Genomic DNA, 19,053 nt, shown 5'->3' with positions numbered 1-19,053 from the left:
TACATTTTCAGACTTGTAGAATCAGAAAATTGGAATGTGAGGTTCTTTCTTCCACTTTTTTTCAAAGTTCTCATCCCACTCTCACAAAGGAGAGCCAAAACACAGAGGACCTTTCAGAAGTTGGTAAAGGATGCCAAAAGGTAGACCTTTGTAAATACCTCTCCCTCCTTGGTTTGTGGCATGGGCTGCTGATTTATTCTAGATTCTTTAAGTAGGCTAGTAGCAGATATGGTATGGAAAGGTAACAAGAATAAAAATGCCTTGCCAGGTGCAGGTGTCTCACGCCTATACTCCTAGCCTACTCAGGAGGCTGAGATTTGAGGGTTGCAGTTCAAAGAGAGCTCTGGCAGGAAAGTCCATGAGACTCTTATCTCCAATTAATTACCAGAAAATTGGAAATGGAGCTGTGGTTCCAAGTGGTAGAGCGATAGTCTCAAGCAAAAGAACTCAGTGGCAGCATCTAGCCCTGAGTTCAAGCCCCATGACCTACCCGCCCCCCGAAAAAAAAAAGAATAAATATATCTGTGCTCACACCGCTGCTATCTCTGTGTCACTTTGTACAAATGATACATATTTTCTAAGCTGCCCCCTTTTCTGTGGTACTGGGGTTTGAACTCAGGGCCTCAAGCTTGCAAAGCCGGCAGTCTACTTGAGTCACACCCTCAGCCCTTTTTGCTTTAGTTATTTTTCAGGTAGGGTCTTGAGCTTTTGGTCTGGGAGTTGCCCTTCTATGATGCTGGAATCACAGGTGTGTACCACCATGTCTAGCTTGTTCTGTGAAGTAGTCTTGTTAACTTTTTGCCTAAATTGGCTGTAACTGTGATTTCCCTATTTCCACTTCCAAATAGCTAGGATGAATTAATTACATGCATGACCACTGTGTCTGGCCCAGGCCTATTTCTTCCTGTGTTTTGATCCAGTGATTCTTTTCATGTGAAGTAATCCTGTTGTCGAAGCACACATCTCTGCTGCCCAGGGACCTGGTAAGGTATTTAAAGTCACAGCTCAGGGCTGGGAATATGGCCTAGTGTCAAGAGTGCTTGACTCAAGCTCTGGGTTCGATTCCCCAGCACTACATATATAGAAAACGGCCGGAAGTGGCGCTGTGGCTCAAGTGGTGGAGTGCTAGCCTTGAGCAAAAAGAAGCCAGGGACAGTGCTCAGGCCCTGAGTTCAAGACCCAGGACTGGCAAAATAAAATAAAATAAAGTCACAGCTCATCTCATAATCCTCCTGCCTCAGCCTCCTGAGTGCTGGGATTACAACTGTGTGCCAACACACCTAGCACTAAGTATGCTTTTGGCTTGTTTCCTTTTGGTGGTACTAGAGTTTGAACTTAGGGTCTTCTCCTTATTTGGCAGGTATTCTACAACACCCCCCAGCCAAGCCCCCAGTCTTTTTTGCTTAATGATGTACTTAGTTTTTTTCAGTTTTTTTTTTTTTTTGTAGTACTGACAGTTGAACTCAGGCCCTTATACTAGTCAGGTGCTTTGCCACTTGAGTTATATCTCCAGCCCTTTTTTATGTTAGTTATTTCCAAGGTAGGGTGTTGCTTTATGTTTTGGCCAGCCTGAGCTGCATTCCTTCTACTTGTGCATCTACACATTGTTCCACACAGGTGCATGCCACTGTGCCCAGCCATTGTACTTTCTTAGTTACTGGGATGACCTCACTTTCACCAACCTCTTTATTGCCTGGGTTGGCCTTAAACCATGATCCCTTGATCGCTGCTTCCCATTAGCTAGGATTATAAACTGAACCACTGTGCTCAGGGAGAGGTCTCTCTCTCCTGCTCTCCCTCCCTCCCTTTCTTGCTTTTTTCTTTTTTTTTCCCCTTTGTTGTTTGTTTGTGCCAGTCCTAGGGCTTGAACTCAGGGCCTGGGTGCTGTCCCTGAGCTTTTGTGCTCAAGGCTGACAGTCTAACACTAGATCCACAGCTCCACTGTGGCGTTGTTTTTTCTTTTCTTTTTTTAATTTAAAAAAAAATTTTTTTTGGCCAGTCCTGGGGCTTGGACTCAGGGCCTGAGCACTGTCCCTGGCTTCTTTTTGCTCAAGGCTAGCACTCTGCCACTTGAGCCACAGCGCCACTTCTGGCCGTTTTCTGTATATGTGGTGCTGGGGAATCGAACCCAGGGCCTCATGTATACGAGGCAAGCACTCTTGCCACTAGGCCATATCCCCAACCCCTCTTTTTTTAATTTTTAAAAATACGAATTGGAGGTAAGAGCCTCACAGATTTTCCTGCTCAGGCTGGCTTTAAACTACAATCAGATCTCAGCCTTCTGAGTAGCTAGGATTACAAGTGTGAGCCATCACCAACTTGCTGCTTTTGTTATTTGTTTTGACTAGATCGTGTGCTTTTACCCAGGCTAGCTTGGACTGGTTTTTCTATTTATGCTTTCTGTATCAGACTTGTGCCATTATTTTCAGCTTCTTTTTGTTGAGATGGTATTTTGCTAACTTTTTGCCCACTATTATTGCCTTGAATTATAGTCCTCCTAATCTCTGCCTTCCAAGTAGCTGAGATTACAGATGTGAGGCACCGCACCAGCCAGTAAATGTTATTTTTTCTAATGTGCTAACTTGAATTAGAAGCAAACTTTAGGCTGGGAATATGGCCTAGTGGCAAGAGTGCTTGCCTCATATACATGAAGCCCTGGGTTCGATTCCCAAGCACCACATACATAGAAAATGGCCAGAAGTGGCGCTGTGGCTCAAGTGGTAGAAAGAAGCCAGGGACAGTGCTCAGGCCTTGAGTCCAAGGCCCAGGACTGGCAAAAAAAATAAAATAAAATAAAATAAATAGAAGCAAACTTTAAAGGATGTTAAAGGAATACAATGATGAAGCTGAATTTATATCTAAGTTGCAGAAACTTCACTTTGAGAGTAAATGACAGGATAATAAACGTAGTTGGTGTCCCTGAAGGAGTGATCTGCAGGAGAAGAGAGCAGTCAGCATGGAAGCCGCAGTCTATTACAATCTAACTTCACAAGTGACATGCCCTTACTTCTGCTGTGTTCTTTTAGTCACACAGACTAAAGAGGAGACGATTACACAGGGCTGCAAACACTAGGAGACAGGATCATGAATACCATCTCAGGAGCTGGCTGCTACAGTGTTAGAGAAACCTTGAGCCCCAAGTTATTCACATCATTTACCAAGGAGGTACCTTTAGTAAGCAAGTTCTGATTCTGTTCCTTTTTCCAGTCTTGGTGGATATGGGGAGAATTCTCTACTTCTCTTTCTCTTTCTTTGTTAGTTGTAGGGCTTGATCTTTCTTCTTTCTTTTTGTTGGTTGTTGGGCTTGAACTCTGGGCCTGGGCGCTGTCCCTGGGCTCTTCAGCTCAAGGCTAGCACTCTATCACTTGAGCCACAGCTCCACTTCAGGTTTTCTGGTGGTTAATTAGAGAGTAAGAGTCTCATGAACTTTCCTGCCTGGGCTGGTTTTGAACCCGATCCTCAGATCTCAGCCTCCTGAGTAGCTAGGATTACCAGTGCTCAGCTCTCTATCTCTTTAAGGGATGAATTCTGGGGAGGCGGGGAGCAGAGAGTTCTTTAGAAGCCTCCTGGGTCTCATTTATCTACTAACAGCATTTCTAAATTAGTAACATAATTATGCCTGTTTCTACAAACAACTCGACACTGAGAGCTGGGAGAGCTGGTTACTACCTGGTGAAATTGTTCTTGTGAGTTGGAGCATTTTAACCTTAACCTGTAGGGGAAATTAGCTGAGGGAACTGCATTTGCCTTTAGCACTGATGCTTTCAAAAATTCTTTCCCATTCATCTTCTTTGGTTGTCTCAAAGGAGTAATGGGATGAAATGGGGGATTGGCTAGCCTTGAAGTCAGCACATCTGGGTTTGAGTTTCAGTTTGGCATTAACTCACTGTGTGATTTGAACTCACTTTTTTCCTCTAGACTTTTTCCTTAAACAAAACATGTAGGTGTTAAACTAGAGCCTTAGGATTTGAAGTAAGAGCTCATGGATTCTAGGTAAGTTTGGGAAGTGAACTTACCCACTTCCATTTCAGCCAGAGCAGTTCTGGTTCTAGGGCTTGAACTCTGGGCCTGGACACTGTCAGAGCACTACTTCTGGATTTTTATGATTAATTGGAGATAAGAGTCTCATGGACTTTCCTGCCCAGGCTGGCTTCGAACCACAATCTTCAGATCTCAGCCTCCTTAGTAGCTAGTATTACAGGCATGAGACACTGGTACCCGGCTGCAACTCTACTTCTTAATTTGTTTAAATATTGCTATTCCTAGAAGGTTTGATTGGAAGAAGAGTTTTGAAGTCTTAAAAGTTTGAAAGCTAGGTTTAGTGGTGTGCACAGATCCATGGGAAGCTGAAATTGGGAGGATCATAGTTCCAGCCAGGCCTTCCAGCCCTGGGCAGAAAAGTCCAAGAGGAGACTCTCAGTGGGAGAAGTGGTGCTGCAAGCCTGTCATCCCATCTGTGCCTGGAACCTAAAAACAGGTGTGCTCCTGGACAGGAAATGAGACCTTGTTTTAAAAATAACTAGTGCAAAAAAGGGCTTGAGGCATGGCTCAGTAGTAGAATGCCTGCCTAGCGATTTCAAGGCCCTGCGTTTAAAACCCCAGTACCACTCAGAGAAAAAAATAGTCTTGGAAATGACTGGGTTGATTAAGGGACTTATTCTGATCTGATGCCCTTGAGTAAGGCATAATAGCAGTGAACCTAGATATTAACTAAGAAACCTACTTTTTTTCCCCCTGTTTTACTTTCTCAGTCTTTTTATTTTATTTATAAACAATATTGGCAGCTAGTGGCTATTCTCCTGTCCCTAAAGTGGTATAACTTTTTTAGAGGTCAGGATTCAGATCTGGCGGAGTAAAGAAAGGCTTTCTTTGGAAAGGTGGAGGACATGGAACTGACCTAGGAGGGGGGGGCCATGGGAGCCCTCAGCAGGCAAGGGGGGAAGGGCTACTTTTCCAAGTTGGCTTTTGCCGTTTTGGATTATTTAGGTCTTAACATACTTCCTCTGGCTGTCATAGTCCACAGGCATCAGTAGAAGGGACAGCAATTCAGATGAATCATACAGTTTAGAAGGCGTGTGGGGTCGGTGGGTGTGGGCGTGCGCACCTGTATCTGGGAACTTGAATTTGGGACCTTGCACTTTGGCTTGGCTTTTTTTGCTCATGGCTTTACCACTGCATGCTGTACCACTATGCTTTACCACTCGATGCTTTCTGTGTAGCTGTTTTGTTGGTTTCCTGGAGATCATGGATTTTTCTGCTAGGCTAGCTTTGAACTAAAATCCTAAGATCTGTCCTAAGATCTTTAGCCTCCTGAGTAGCTAGGATTATAGTTGTGAACTTCCTGTGTGTGGCTTGGAGGTCTTATGTTTTGGTGACTCCAACGCTTACTATTTCTCTCACGATAGAAAATAGTCTTTGCTAGCTGAGTGAAGCTATCTCTTGCCATTGTTTTGCTACTTTCTGGGTAAATAATGTTGACTTGTAGTAGAAACCTGGAAATTACACAGACATTACTCTACCACTTGAGCCATGTTTCCATTTCTGGGTTTTTGCTGGTTAATTGAAGATGAGAGTCTTTCAGATGTAGTCTCTTTGGACTGGCTTTGAACCTTAGTCTCCTGAGAAACTAGGATTATAGGTGTGAGCCACAGGGCCCTAGCTGTGATCATCATGTTATTGAGTACTAGAAAGAAAGAGAAAGTCAGCTGCTCAAAGTCACATGGACATTCTGTGATATAACTGGAAAAGGACTTTTCTGGTAGCAAGTTCTAGATGTCTTACCTTAACTCTTTTAGAGAAGCTTTTACCAAGCTCTGGAACTATATAAGTACCACATGGACTGTGTACTTTGAGATTTATATTGGGAACGACAGATTCTGTTAAAAACAAATACCTATAGAGTTCATCCTAAAAACATTGAGTACGTTAAAGAAAAAAAAAACATTACCAGAGAAGGTAAGCAATTCCACAAACACCTACAGGAGCTTATAAATTGATTTTTTTTTGAGGTAAGCAAACTACTACATTACTAAAAATTCCAACTTTAAGACACAACTCAGAAACTTCAAGCCATGTCATTCCTCATAACAGAAATTCTCATATTGCATTGGCAGCATGTTGTGTTAAAAGGAATATGGACATTTGATTTGGGTAGCTTATCTGTTGTGTATAGACACAAGTTTCTGAAATGAAAACTAATGTGACTGTATTTTTTTTTCCTGTTGGTCATGGGGCTTGAACTCTGTCTGGGCCTGCGTTCTGTTCCTGATTTCTTCAGCTCAAGGCTAGCACTCTACCACTTGAGCCACAGTGCCACTTCTGGTTTTCTGATGGTTAATTGGAGATACCTGTCTCATGGGTTTTTCTGCCTGGACTGGCTTTGAACTGAGATCCTCAGATCTCAGCCTCTTGAGTAGCTAGGATTACAGGCTTGAGCCACTGGCACCCGACGTGTGTGTGTGTGTGTGTGTGTGTGTGTGTGTGTGTGTGTGTGTGTGTGTGTGTGTATTTATTTTAAATCATGACTCATGCCTTATCTTCTCTTTTAACCTGGGAGTTTTCAGGGTCAGTACTGTTTGCAAACTATGTTAGAACCTGTAAGTTGTGGACTTGATAAGGTAGGTTGGACTAACATTTTTTAAATAGTCAAGTAGAAGTCACCAGAGGAAACATTAGAATGTATTGTAGATACAAAGAGCAAGGCCAAACTTGAGCTATTCTTACTTGAGGAGATCAGGAATTTCAGGGAACTCCTGGGCAATTTGGGGAGACCCTGTTTCAAAATTAAAAAAAAACAAAGCAGGCAAGAATGTTTTGTTTATTTTGTTTTGTCAGTACCAGGGTTTGAATTCAGGGCCTTGTGCTTGCTAGCACAAGTCTATCCATTTTTGCTTTAATTATTTTTTTAGATAGAATCTATGCTTTTTCCCCAGAGCCACTCACACTGATCTTCCTAACTATATTTTCTTCATAGTTGGGACCTAGGTATGCTCTACCATGCCTGGCTTGTTAAGATAGGTTTCACACTAAATCTTTGCTCCTTGGACTATGATCCTTTTGATCTTCATTTCCTGAGTAACTGTGTTTATAGGAGTGCACCATCACTTCTAGCCTAAGGATTGTTCTGTGAAACCTTTGTTGCAGTGTAACATATTACAGTATAGATTGCATTTCTAGCAGTTTTATATGGATATTTTATATTACAGTTAAACTGAGTGTGTTTGTGATGTGTGTGAGTGTATGTGTCTTAATTTCTTTGTAAAAATTGTTTTGTTTGTGTGTGTGTGTGTGTTGCTAGTACACAAACTCAGGGCCTCATGCTCTGGCTTGTCTTTCTTGCTCATGTTTGGTCCTATATCACTTGAGCCATGCTCTAGTCTAAGGACTTTCTGCCCAGGCTGAGTTTGGATCATGATCCTATAGGTATCAGCCTTCGGAGGAGCTAGGATCACGGGCATGAACCACCAATGCCTGGATTTTACTTCACAGTTTTATTAGAGAGTAGACATATTGTCATATAACAACTCTTGAATGTTTGTAGAGTATATGCTTAAATTTATGTTTTATAGCCTGGCGCTGGTGGCTCATGCCTGAAATCCTAGCTATTAGGAGGCTGAGATCTAAGGCAGCCTGGGCAGGAAAGTCTGTGGGACTCTTATTTCCAACTAACCCCCTAAGAAACAGAAGTGGAGCTGTGACTCAAAGTGGTAGAGCAAAAAAAGCACAGGGACAGTGCCCAGGCCCTGAGTTCAACCCCTGCTACTCACAAAACAAACAGAAATTATTATTATTATTGTTATTAAGTTTGCCAGGCTCTGAGTTCAAGCCCCAGTACTGGCACAAAAAATTCTTTCTAATGAAATTAAGTATTTTTATTAAAAACAAAAACCAATACAACAAATTAGTAAAGTACTTGAAAGCTGGTTAGCCAGGGTTCTCCAGGATGATAGAACCAGTAAGCCATGCCCACCCTTATCTTTATTAGGAGGCATTACATATGCATTTATGAAGACTTCGAAGTCCCATGATTTGCCACTTGCTAGCTGGAAATCCAGGACATGCAGTGATGTGTTTTGGCCCAAAGGCTGTGGGCTGCAGAAGAAAGGCACTGTCCCTAGTCAGGTAGGCAGGCTGGGAGCAAAACAAGTCAATTCCTCCTCTTCCTTTTGTTCTACTCAGGGCCGGGGACTGGACAATGCCTGTCCACACCCAGAGGGCTGGCTATGAAATCCACGGATTCAAATGCATGTAATATCACCCCGAAATACCCTTAGAGACACACCTTTAATTGGGGCAGCCTGTGGCCAGTCAGGCTGACACATGAAATTAAATCACTGGATTGTAGTTTTCTGGTTCCTGAAAGATACAGGAATATATTTCACCTTTACTTATTGGCTGAATGACCTAAAACCTAGTTAGGGTCACCAAGCCTTTCTTCATCCTCACCTCATCTCTAAAATGAGTAAATAACACCTCAGAAGCCAGCAGTGCACGTAAAGTGAGGGCAGGTCCCACCGGGGCTGGCACGTAAGGAGCACTTACTCAATCATTTCCCACCTTTTCTTCCCTTCAGAAGAAGCATTTGTCCTTGAAATACTGGTAATATAATTAGACGTAGGAAATGTCTTGTATGTGTCTGGTTATTCTCTTAGGTGTCCTTTCTCCAAAGCTTCTCTAAGATACCCACAGTCTTTTTTTTTTTTTTTTTTTTTCCTCTTCAAAGCCACTTCCTGGGGAGAAAGTCCAATGTAAGCTGTTAGAACTTGCCTTTGGCCCCTCCCAGAACCCAGTTCACTTCTAGTCTGGGAAAAGGAAATTAATTCATGCTGTCCTACCCAAGTGAGATTTCTCAGGCAGAACGCCTGCCTGATCTTGGGAGAAGGCAGCAGTAGGAGCAGTTCCCTGCAAGAAAGGAACCTCTGGGTGAGGTAAGTAGGAAGGCCGATCTCAATCGGATCCACAGAGCCCAGAATGAAGCCCAACAGGCAAGTAGGAATGTGGGCAAGAGGTCAGCCAATGTCTGACCTCTGATGTACTGTAAGGGAAATGGATCTTGATTTTCAATCTTTTGGGGTGGTAAGAAGTAGAGGAATGGGAAAGAGGAGAGTATGCTCTCAAAGTACCTGAGACTTTTGGCTTAGTTCATGGCAGCCGCATGGGCCTGGGAATCAGGAGAAAATAAAAGCTGTTCTTCCCACCGAATCTTTGTGCTTTTGTAAATCTCTTGCTTGTTTTGGTAAAGGCGAGATCTAAAATATGTATCCCTGTCTAATAAAGTAGAATGTAGAAAGTAGAGCCATATACTCCCAACAGTTCAGAGGAGTTTGGAAGATAGAACTTGTTCAGGTTACTTCATTTTAGTGTCTCCACTTCTGGGCCACTATTACTTGAGGTAGTATAATTCTTTCTTGTGCGGATGTGAGGCTGTTTTATGAAATCTCTCATCTCATGAAATAAAAATGTCTAGTGTCAAATATACTCTCATATATCATTTACTGTATGCCAGGCACTGCTAGAAACCTTTAAGTCTAATCACTCATCTAATCCTTGTAATAATTCTTTGAGTTAAATTATATTATTATCGTTTTACAGATGAGGAAATTGAAGGAAAAGAGGTTAAGGAAATTAGTAGCTATTTTTTTTGTGTGTGAGTTGGGTTAGAGACTGTGCTAAGTACCCACGTATATATTATTTGATATAATCTTTATAGACATTCTGTGAGATAGATTCTGATATTATATGAGTTTTATGGATGATGAAACTGTTGTGTATCTAGCTGACCTATAAAGTCCTATAAAGTGTCCAAAGTAGACAGTCAAATCCACAGAAACAAAAGATAGAATAACAGAATAGTTTCAGAGGGTAAAGGTTGATATGTGAACATAGTGACCACTAATATGTTTCTTATAGAATGCCAAAGTGTCTTAAAATTTGATTGTAGCACTGGTTGTATACCTCTGTGGATAAACAAATAGAAATCATATATTTTTAAAATAGGTCAATTTTAAGGTATATGTGTTGTATCTTAATAAATCTGTTAACACATAAACAGACAAAACCATGGTAGAAAGGCAGATATGATCTGTTAGTGCCAGACTTCAAAAAAATTTTGAGGACTGAGGTATGGTTTAAGTGGTAGAGCACCTGACTGACTGGCAAGCAGAAGGCCAAATTCAAACCTCAAGTTCAAAACCACAGTATTAAAATTCTGCTTTTAAACACTCACAAACTGTTTTTCTATTTGACCGCCAAGTGAGGAGTGTATCTTTATTGGAAAAGTATGTTCTGGTAAAATCTTTTTGGCTTTTGATTTGTTTGGGGTTTTTTTTTGGCCAGTCCTGGGCCTTGGACTCAGGACCTGAGCACTGTCCCTGGCTTCTTTTTTGCTCAAGGCTAGCACTCTGCCTCTTGAGCCACAGCACCACTTCCGGCTTTTCCTATATATGTGGTGCTGAGGAATCGAACCCAGGGCTTCATGTATATAAGGTGAGCACTTTTACCACTAGGCCATATTCCCAGCCCATCTTTTTGGCTTTTATAGTCATAATTTTGGCCTTTTGTCCTACTTTGAGGAAAGATTTACTTCATTCTTCTTGTTTTTATGATTAACTTTAAATTAAAAATGTTTATTGTTATAAAAGTGTATAGCTTTGCTGCCTCTGATTTATCAGCTAGCTGCTCCTGGAGTTCACTCAGTACAGGCCACTGCATCTAGCAGACACTCAGAGAAGGCTGAAGGAACTTGTTGGGGAATGTGTTCTGGGGAGTGAAGCTACTGCAGTGATGAGTTCATTGTTCCTATTTGCAGTTCATGGCCCCACTGAGGGCTAGAGACTCTAATAGGAAAGGACCTGGACCCTGGCACTGCTGGGTCTGCATGTCTGCCCTATGTAGAGCTTTTGCTGAGAAAATTATATATTTATACTGTTCTCTGCTTTGTAGATTCCAAATATGTCCTTTGCATTTTTTTCTGCACTCTCATCCCAAGTGAAAAGAATTCTAGGCTGCAGGCAGATGGGTATTTAAAGCTGCAAATAATAGCAGCTACATCACCCTACCAAAAAAGCCTGTCTTAAACTGTCTGAAGACCAGCATTATGTCAACCTGTGTCATCTGACAGCCTGTCTGCCATTCAGTCTGTGGAGTGCTTAGGAAAGGAGGGCTGGAGACTTTCCTTTGACTTAGTCTGAACTGTTCTGTCTAGGAGCAGCAGAGAGAAACAGAATCCTTGTAGGAAGTGAGGGTGTCTGGGAAGGAAGAGCAATAGAGAGAGAAAAGGTGGTGGTGGTGGTGGTGGTGGTGGTGGTGTGTGTGTGTGTGTGTGTGTGTGTGTGTGTGTGTTTTTCCTGGACTTAGTGTCAACCCCACATGCTGTTAACATAGTAGCATCTTGATTATCTTTTATTTGCTCATTCATTCCTGTAGGCCCTTGTTCAGGCTTTCTTTTGTATTGTATTGTGTCCTAATTCAAAGCCTACTTTTTGGTGTTTCATAACCACAGCAATAAGTGGTAAAGAACTGATGGCTCACTTTTGCGTTTTCCATCAGGTTTTTAGTTAAACTCATTTCAGAATTGAGATCATGTACACAATGAATTTTTACCTCTACAAGACTTGAAGTATTCTTTACCTACAAGGTGAACCCTTATTTTGACTTAGCCCAAGAGACAGTAAAATGTGTCCAACTCTTAAGTTAGCACTATTAGTTTGCCTAGTATTCAAAATTAAAACAATAAAAGTTTGTATTTTGTAATTGTTTGAGAAGCAACATAGAAAGTGGTTTAAAATATAACAGATCTGAGTTCAAGCTCCTCTATTTACTAAGTTTTCAGTCTTTGGCAGTGTTAAGCTCATGTGCCTCAGTTTTCTCACTTGGAAAATGAGGACAACAAATCTGATTTTTTAGGGCTATTGCTAGGATAAATAATATGATTAGAGAGGGTAGACTGGTATTTACTTGATCATTTGTCGTCATTAGTGGGTATTATCAACACACACATTGTCTCTGGCCTAGTGTATAATTGCACACTTTTCATGACACTTTTACTAATGTATATTGTCTTATTCATTCTTCAGTGTGCTCAGAAAAGGAAAGATAGTGTGGTTCTGTCCATCGGCAAGTGGAAAATTGATGCTCAAACAAGTTAAGTGGCCTGCCTGAGGACAAGGACTTGTAACTTCTAATCTGGGGCTTTTTCTGTATCCTCGCCAGTCTTAGTAAAAGACCCTCAAGTCAAAAGAGTAAAAAAGGGCCCTCCGTGGACAGCCAAGAATACCTTGACTATAGTCCTAGCTGGGACAAACTGGGAAAGCCACCTCCGTTTCTACTTTATTAAGATGAAAATGCTGACTGTACTTCTTTACTTACTTTTATGTATTTAACAAACAACTCTCAAGTATTCAGCATGCGTTGTCCTGTGCCAGGTCTCCATTCCTTCACGCTGCTGGTACTTCACTAAGTTTACGTGAAAGGAGATATAGTGGATGTGTGTGTGTGTTGAGGGTGGGGGTGCAGGAGGTAGTGCGGGAGGCACTGTGGTAAGAGTGGACCAGGAGAGTGCCATACAAACAGGTAGCTTTTTCAGAGTTAAAAAACAAAAAGTGGGGGCTGGGCATTGTGGCCTAGTGGTAGAGTGATCGCTTTGTATACATGAAGCCCTGGGTTCGATTCCTCAGCACCTCGTATATAGAAAAAGCCAGAAGTGGCGCTGTGGCTCAAGTGATAGAGTGCTAGCCTTGAGCAAAAAGAAGCCAGGGACAGTGCTTGTGCTCAGGCCTTGAGTTCAAGCCCCAGGACTGGCAAAAAACAAAACAACCCCCCCCCCCAAAAAAAAGTGCTGGTCTTGGGGCTTGAACTTGTTTGATGCCTTAGATGCTGTCCCTTAGTTTTTTCGCTCAAGGCAGGAGCTCTATTACTTGAGCCAGAATGCTCCCACTTCTGGCTATTTTGGTGGTTAATTGGAGATAAGAGTTTCACAGATTTTCTGTCTGGGCTGGCTCTGAACTACAATCCTCAAATCTCAGCCTCTTGAGTTGCTAGGATTATGGATACAAGCCATAGCAACACAGATAGTTTTGGAACAAGACCTTGCTGGTGAGAAGGTTTAGGATTGTATGTAAAAAGTAAATTGTATAATGGTTATATAGAGTGTCATGTGTTGTTAATTGCCTCTAAGTGTAGCTCTTTACGGATGTCATACCTTACAGAAGATACTGTTCTAGAAACCTTGGCTGATCCACTAGAACACCATAGCTGGAATCTAAGCTTAATTAAACCAAGAAGATTTCAGGAGCAAAAAAGATTGTGATACAGTAAAAATAATCAGTGAGTCCTAGGGGCATCTTTAAAACAGTATATCCATTAAATTTCTCTTCTACTTTTGTGTTCTTGTGGGTCTCCAAACTCCTTTGTAGTTTATAAAGAATTTATCTGGTAGAGTGCTAGCCTTGAGCAAAAAAGAGGCTCAGGGACAGTGCCCAGGCCCTGAATTCAAACCCCAGGAGTGGCAGAAAAAAAAAAAAAAAAGAATTTACCTGTCTTGTGGTGCTAGTATTGAATGTTTGCTAGGTAAGTGCTCTCCCATTTAGGCCATGTCTCTCTAATTAAAGAATTTACTTATGAACACTTTTTTTCAAAGTCACTTGTGTTACTCTGGCATTTAAAATATTTTGGAGGGCTGGGGATATGGCGTAGTGGCAAGAATGCCTCCCTCATATACATGAGGCCCTGGGTTCAATTCCCCAGCACCACATATACAGAAAACGGCCAGAAGTGGCGCTGTGGCTCAAGTGGCAGAGTGCTAGCCTTGAGCAAAAAGAAGCCAGGGACAGTGCTCAGGCCCTGAGTCCAAGCCCCAGGACTGGCCAAAAAAAATAAAAAAAAAAATTGGAGAGATATTTATGGCATCTTTGAAAATAAACGTGTGTCCTGGAATATAAAATGAATTAGGACAAGACAAAGAGAAATTGACTGGCCGAACCAAAAGATAGGTAATGTTTTTATTTTTTAGATTCGTTCAGGTTCAGTAGGTGTAATTGCTGAGAGCCTTTGTTGTGCTAGGCTTTGTGTGAAGTACTAAGGGAACAGCTATCCATGAAACATTTCCTAAACAAAGGGACTTAGGTCTGGCTGGAATTGAAGATACTTAAGGTAAAGTGGGTTATTCTGAGATCCACATGGTGGAGGGAAGGGCTTGTTAGTGCACAGTACACCTGAAGATGAGGTTCCCAGTAAGGAGAGGGGACTGAATGTTCTAAGAGGGGACCAGTCTTACGAAACACACAGAGAGTTGGCATAGAACAGGTCTAAGCATCCTTGCTCTGGAAATCCAAACTCTGAAATGCTCACAGTTCAAAACTTTTGTGCTTTGACTTGGTGCCACAAATGGAAAATTCCACACTTGACTTCATGTGACAGGCTGAACTTAAAATACTGTATACAATTACCTTCATGCTTTGTGTATAGAGTATGTATGTTAAGTAATGAATTTCATATTTATATATGTCCCATCACCAATATATTATATATACATATTTGTCTATATATGAATGATATATATGACACAATATATAATTATGTTATGTACAAATGATATATACAAATGATATATAATATATTTTCATATATATGTGTACATATATATTAAAAACTTGAAAAAATTAATGGCATTTCTAATTTCAAGCATTTTGGATAGGAGAATGCTCTGTCTACCTGGTACTCGTGTAGAAGTATATACTTACATAGAAGTATACTGGGTTATAATGAGTACTAAGATTTAATAAGACTTTATGTGCTCTCTATAGGGAAATGATGAGAGCAGTTTTTAGTTAGAATTTGTTACCATATGTTAAGCTGGAGTTTTTTCTTTCTTTTTTTTTTTTTTTTTTTTTTTTTTTTGGCCAGTCCTGGGCCTTGGACTCAGGGCCTAAGCACTGTCCCTGGCTTCTCTTTGCTCAAGGCTAGCACTCTGCCACTTGAGCCACAGCGCCACTTCTGGCCATTTTCTATATATGTGGTGCTGAGGAATCGAACCCAGGGCCTCATGTATACAAGGCAAGCACTCTTGCCACTAGGCCATATTCCCAGCCCCAGTTTTTTCTTTCTTTTCCCCCCTTCTGTGGTGGTAGGTAGAGGTATCCAACCCTAGTGCTAGGCAAGCATTTTTTTGTAGCCATATTTCCAACCCTGGAAGTAGAATTAAAACAAAAGGAAACAGAAGCAAAACTGGGGAGAAAAGGTAAGAACTAACTAAAATGCATAATTGTCATTTGTTTTACTGCACCACATTTGGTGTTCTTTCTCTATTTTATGAGGCTTAATAAGGGCAAGGATACAATCCCCGAGAGGAGATAAAACTTCAAGTACTTCTCAACCTTTTATACTTCTTGGACACAGGCCATAACCTGGATCTTATCAGTCCAGTGTACCCAAACCACGCTCAGATTTTAAGGCATACTTAGGATTTTAAGGACACAAGAGAGAACATTACAGAGAGCTGATTTTCCCCTCCGGGAGGCAGAAGCAGTAGCCCCAACCAAAGGAAAGTTTGATTGTTGGCTCTGAAACCTTGGTGCTGGTAGCCATTGTACTGAGAATGATGCTGTGGTACCCATTCTAGTATCTAGTGATCAGAAATAATTCTTCACTGTGGCTTTGTGTTTTGTTCTAGGTTTATAGCCTCCAGTCTGATTCTCCATCTTTCTCCACACTTTTGTGTGACACCCAGTATTCTCTCAGTAAACTCATTTTCTGCTTAATCAGGTAGGGCGTAATGCTTACCAAAACAATCTTTGCCTAAAGCCTCTAGGACACATCTGTTCTGTTATGTGTGTTTGTAGTAAAAGTTTTACTAGATTACATATTGTCTATGGCTGCACTTAAGCTACATTGGCTGAATTGAGTAGTTGAGACAGAAATGACATGTCTTGCAAAGCTTGAAATATTAACTGGTCCTTTGTACAAAAACATGTTCAATCGCATAGCCATAAAGTCTTAACATAGGGTTGAAAGGAAGCACTGTAATGTTTAAATAGAGTAGGGAAAGACGACAAAGAGCCTGGATTCCAACTGACATTGTGAGTATTTGAACCCAAGCCAGCCACCAAACCTCTTCCTCCTTAGAAAACTTCCTTCATTTCAGTTACTGTTAGGTTTTCTTTTTCTTGTTTTTGTGTGTGTGTAAGTCCTGGGGCTTGAACTCAGGGCCTGGACACTTTCCCTGAACTTCTTTTTCTCAAGGCTAGCACTCTACCACTTGAGCCACAGCGCCACTTCAGGCTTTTATGTGGTTAACTGGAGATAAGAGTCTCATGGACTTACCTGCCTGGGCTGGCTTTGAACCACGACTCTCAGATCTCAGCCTGCTGAATAGCTAGGATTATAGGTATGAGCCACTGGCACCTTGTTAGGTTTTCTACTACTTACAACTGAAAATATTTGTAATATAAACAAGAAACATACTAGAAAATTGTAAGAAAGGTGTTTCCAAGCAGTCAGAAACATTAATTCTTTATTAACTACTGGTCCTGAACCGTAAGTGAATTCCTCTTATTACCATCATCATATAGGAGAAGGTCTGAAAAAAACTAAGCCAATACTGAGTAGATATGAAAGCTGAGAATATACTTCACAACTTTTTACATTCCTCAGAAGCCAAGCACACAAAGTTCCTTTAAGATACAGGGCACAACTGACCTGTGGATCATGCTAGAATCCTAGTCACTTAGGAGTCTGAGATCTGAGGATCATGGTTCAAAGCCAGCCTGGACAGGAAAGTAAATGAAATACTTATCTCCAGTTAATCACTAAAAAAAAAATCACTAAGTTTCCTGGAATTTTTAGAAGTTTACTGGTTAAAACTGTGTCATGGGCTGGGAATGTGGCCTGGTGGCAGAGTGCTTGCCTCGTATACATGAAGCCCTGGCTTCGGTTCCTCAGCACCACATATACAGAAAAAGCCAGAAGTGGCGCTGTGGCTCAAGTGGCAGAGTGCTAGCCTTGAGCATAAAGAAGCCAGGGACAGTGCTCAGGCTGAGTTAAAGCCCAGGACTGGCAAAAAAAAAAAAAAAAAAAAAACCCCAAAACAAACAAAAAACAAGAAACCTGCGTTATGTGAGCATAACTAAACTTTAAGGGAGGATAAGAAAACAAGTACTGATGCTTTTAAGCTTACAGTGAGTTACATTCCTTATTAAACATGGTAAATTGAAAATACCATAAGTCAAAAGGGCATTCCAGCCAGATGCTCATGCCTGTAATCTTCAGAAGGCTGAGATCTGAGGATCGAAGTTTGAAGCCACCCCAGGCAAATAAATCTGAGTCTCTTATCTCCAGTTATCCAGAAAAAAAAAAAAAAAGGCAGAAGTGAAGTTGTGACTCATGGTTTCAGCTTTGAGTAAAAAAGACAAGAGAGAGCCCGAGGTCCTTAGTTCAAATCCCAGAACTGTCACAAAGAAAAAAAAAAAAAGTGCAGGTAAGTCTGATGAAGTGGCTTATTCCTCTAATCTCAGCCATTTGGGAATTGGAGAGTGGAACAGTTATGGTTCAAAACCAGACCAGGCAAAAAGTTAGCAAGACCCTCTCAACCAATAAAACTGTCTAGTGGTTCTTACCTGTAACTCGCTTCTGGCTTTTTGTTAGTTAGCCTATTTAGGAGGCAAAAATAGGATCATAGTCCAGGTTGACTCAGGAAAAAATGTGGGACCCTACTTGAAAAACAAAAGCAATAAATAAACAGTAAGGCCTGGGCAGGGATAGTAAGTAGCAGTAAGTAGTTCTAGGGTTAGAGCACCTGGCTAGCAATCACAGGCCCTAAACTCAGATACTATCACCACCACCGCCAAAAAAAAAAAGAATTAATATATATCACATAACAATTTAGCACCACTGTATTCTGTACTCTGTATCAGCTTTTTACTTTTATGATCACTTGGACTGACTGCAAGCTGCTTTGAACCAGCATTACAAAGGTATATCAATAGCCAAGGAAATGATCAGAACTCAAAATGTAAAGTACAGGTTCTACTGAATATATATATCACCATCATGCTGTCATGAAATTAAAAAATCATAAGTTTAATTTCTAATTCTTTTGCTTTTAATTGTTTTTCTGATAGGGTGCCCTGCTTTTGCTCAGGCTTAGCCTCAGGACTGTGAATGTCCTATATTTACCTCCTGAGTAGCTGGGATGACAAGTGGTTTGAACCACTATATCAACCTTGAGTATATATTAGTTGTCCAGAATAATGGGTTTCATTATATTTTCACAAAAGTATGGAATCTACTTTGATCATTCACTCTCTTGTTCTTTTTTCCCCTACCTCTTTCTAAATAGTCCTTCTTCTACTATTGGTTTGTTTGTTTGAGACAGGGTCTTGCTCTCTTCCCCAAGCTGGGCAGTCCTCATGCCGCAGTCTCCCAAGTGCTAAAATTACAGGCATGGCCACCATGCCGAGGGTGATCTCTCTCAGAGGGCGTGTGAGGAAACGTGGTATTTGTCTTTCTGAGTCTGGCTTATTTCACTAAAGTAATGATTTTCAAATCCTGTAGTCACGTCCGTCATGGTAGTCATCAGTTAAATACATAGGCATTAGGCTGAAAGGAATAGTCTCTAAACAAAACTAACTTTTCTAATCATTATTTTTCATCATTAGCCTTTTATTAGAGTTTTCAACTATTGCAAACTTGTATGCCTAGAGAGGTCAGGTGTGTGACCTAAAAAGGTCCTGGTTAGGCCTAAGAAGTCATCACAGAAACTAGAGCTGGCTAAAATCTATGGTTTATAAGAACGGTTTGTGAACCAAACGACCCTATAAATGCAAGGAGTATTCCACTTAAAACAAGCTAACTACTAATGTGTAAGTTTCAGCAAGTCTCATTTGGTATCTCTAGGATTTAATTTCTTTTTCTTTTTCCCAAAGTATAGCCCCACTTCTGACATTTCTTCTACCTCATTTGGTCATCTCCCCCTCCTTCCTTCCCTTGCCCCTTGGTTCCTCCCCACCCCCAAGATGAAATTTAAGGGGATAACCATGAAATTCCACATTTTAAGTCTCA

At 41.1% G+C, this 19,053-nt stretch overlaps 1 protein-coding gene across 2 annotated transcripts in view; it reads left to right on the top strand.

The window, feature by feature from the left end:
- Pak1 (p21 (RAC1) activated kinase 1) overlaps positions 1-19,053 on the top strand; it is a 110,286-nt gene that overhangs the window by 21,438 nt on the left and 69,795 nt on the right. The window contains exon 1 of one of the 2 annotated variants that reach the window (XM_048361646.1): positions 8,786-8,927. The exons of the other annotated variant lie outside the window; for it this stretch is intronic. The gene's annotated coding sequence lies outside the window, so the exon portion shown is untranslated. Of the gene's footprint in view, positions 1-8,785; positions 8,928-19,053 lie in introns of those variants that run through there. 2 annotated transcript variants of the gene reach the window in all.

This window comes from Perognathus longimembris, chromosome 13 (assembly GCF_023159225.1).
Source record: "Perognathus longimembris pacificus isolate PPM17 chromosome 13, ASM2315922v1, whole genome shotgun sequence".
In the NCBI taxonomy this organism is placed as follows: domain Eukaryota; kingdom Metazoa; phylum Chordata; class Mammalia; order Rodentia; family Heteromyidae; genus Perognathus; species Perognathus longimembris.
This window is presented reverse-complemented; position numbering and strand designations above follow the sequence as displayed.